Here is a 2,978-nt window from a genome sequence, read left to right on the forward strand (position 1 = left end):
CGTCTTCATTTGTGTTAATCTTGCCAAAAATCTGATCGAGGTGTGGGACTCGAAGAAAAAACCATTTCATCATCTAGATGCACTGGTGGTAGTGCTGAATTAGTAAGCGATCCTAATAACATATTATTTTCTAATCACACATACCGCTTTCTAACGTTTCTCCTTTTAATGTTGCTCAGTGTCCGAAGAAGACATATCGGTGGGACGCAGGTCCCATTCAAGGTTGTTGAAATGGAGGGTAAGTATCTAAAATAGCCGGCGGGAAACAATGAATGCGGATTTTATGTAATGTGGGCAATGCTTCGCTACATCGGCGGGAAATCGGAAGAAGCCGATAAGTTAGTGTGTATAATCCCCATTTCATTTATGCTTGTTAATCATTCAACAAAATGATTTACTGATTCCTATTTGGATATCATCTTTTTTGAACGACAGTGCAAGAAATATAACCACGAAAGGCTGTTAGACATGGAGATCGTCGCGCTGTAATCGGAGCTGGCAAAATTCATCTTAGCCGAGGTATTGGAAAAAGATAGAGTCTTTTTCATTGCACAATCCATGAAGTTCAAGGGCCAATATGGCCTAGAGCGGCTCACCAGATTATTGTAACAAGTCCGAGAAGCATGTTTTATCTTATCGAATAATTTCTTTTTTATTTCGAGGGATCGAGATCTTGATAAGAACATTTGAATTGTAACCGTAACATTTGTAATGTTTAATATTGATGGACCTGTCGTCTACGTAGCGTATATAAAGCGAAACCCGATTCCACGAAAAAATATAAATTAAAATAAATTATAAAACAATAAAATGTGAACGGACCATCACTGCCGGTTAGCAACAAACCGATAGTGTTGTCGTAACCATCACTGCCGGTTAGCAACAAACCGGCGTTGTTATCATAACCATCACTGCCGATTAGCAACAAATCGACAGTGTTGCCTTGCTCAACACAGCCGGCTTGAGCCATGAATCGACAGTGATGGTTACGACAACACTGCCGGTTTGAGTCATGAACCGACAGTGTAGGCTTGCTCAACACTGCTGGCTTGAGCCAAGAACCAATACTCTTGAAGCAACCTTCACTGTCGGTTGGGACTATAAACCCGCAGGGTTATTTAACTGGACACTGCCGGGTGGACCCAGGAACCGACAATGTTGTCTGTAGATCAGTGTCGGTTTTTAAGAACCGACAGTGATGTCAACCCCCTATCACTGTCGGTATATCACTGTCGATTCAAAATCCAGCAGTGAAAGGAGTTTTTGAACTGACAGTGATGTCCAGATCTGGGGTAGTGACTGCTCAACTCAACACGTGTCAAGTTGTCAATGCTTTTTTCCCCTCAAGGGAGCTTTCATTCAACTTGAGCAGGATTGCACAATCACGGTTCGCCACATCCATGAAACACTCTGGGAAGTGGCCAAACCAAGCACACACTCCATTGATCCATTCAAGCTCCTGGGCGATGTCGCGCGCGCAGCAATGAGCCACTGGATTCGCCTCACACTTTATTTCACAAAAGAAATTAGAAAGCAAGTAAAACTCCTGCTCGGCTACAAATTCTTCGATTACAAGGTAAGTAAGGCCTCATTTGGCATAGCTCTCAGAGGTGATTCTCTGTTGAACCCAGCAAGAGCTCTGCCAAATAAATTTTCAGACACACCTAATTTTGTAAAGTGATTATCTGAAATAAACTACTCCCTCCGGACAGCTTTGTAGGGTGCCCTTCCATTTTTCATTTCGGCAGTTTTGTAGGGCATGGCAACAAAAATGATATGCGGTTCACCCCGACTACCACCGGCTGTAAATACGCAGCCCTTCGTATCCTCCGAGCGCACCATAGGACACTAGGAAATGGCCACTGGGATGTGGGCCAAAGCTAACGTTGCATGGCGCCATGCATGAAAATCAAGCTCCAATTAACCAACAACGACAAGTGGCATGGAGGGACCAGGTTAGCTCTCACAGGTTTTACTCTGTCTGGCCATACACGCTCTCTTTCCTTGGTATCCGAGATTTTCCTTTCACGCCTAACAAACCTGCCCGGAGGGAGTAAGAGTCTAGGAGCTAAAAAAAAATAGCTTCTCCTGATTTTGTGAAGTGATTAGTATATGCTAAAGAATCGAAGAGAATCACTTTCAGACATAGAATCACTTCTCTCAGAGAATCAGCTCCCATAGAGACTTAGAATCAGATGGAGCTCTACCAAATAGACCCCAAAACTCCTGCTCAGCTACAAATTCTTCTATCTGTATCTGACAATTGGAGGAGAGCTACACACGCACATCGTTATCAAGTTGTAGTGCCACTTTGTAGTGATATCCGAGAGCCACAAGTAATGTTTGGTTTCACGGATGAAATGGTCTCACGTGCGATATCCCACCATGCCTTAGTGTTTTAAATGATCTCACTAGGGAACATACTTTCTAGATCCATGCGTGCTCAACTCCCCTCTAAAAATCTCACGGATAGGGTTGTCCTAAGTGGGACGAGAACTCGTGCAACTGAGTGAGATCCGTAAGGAACAAGAGGAGCACGAGCTAGGCCAGTGCTGGTGTTGAGGAAGGCGATTAGGCGAGCATGAAGGCCCACCGTAGGAGCTAGGCGGCGCTCCGACTGCAGAGACACATAGGCGCAGAGATTTTTTTAATCAATATTTTATTACTAACCACTCCTGAAAACAATTTTCATATCTAAGCCTGAAAACAATTTTCATATCTAAGCCTTTTGGTCGCGCCACGTGCACTAGCGCGACAGAGAGTGCCATGGTGGCATGGACCGAAGACCCGTTCCTGTGTGGACCAAGACTAGGCCCACCTTGTCGCACCTCCGAAGTCGGCACGACAGAGTGGTATATAGGCGCCCCGGCTTCTTCCTTCTCTCTCGTTTTTTCTCTAGCTCCCGCGTGTAGAGCTCTTTCCCTCGCATTCTCTCTCTTCCCTTTCTTCTTCTCTCACTCAGGTTGTTGGATTTTCTC

Source organism: Miscanthus floridulus, chromosome 2, assembly GCF_019320115.1.
Source record: "Miscanthus floridulus cultivar M001 chromosome 2, ASM1932011v1, whole genome shotgun sequence".
NCBI lineage: Eukaryota > Viridiplantae > Streptophyta > Magnoliopsida > Poales > Poaceae > Miscanthus > Miscanthus floridulus.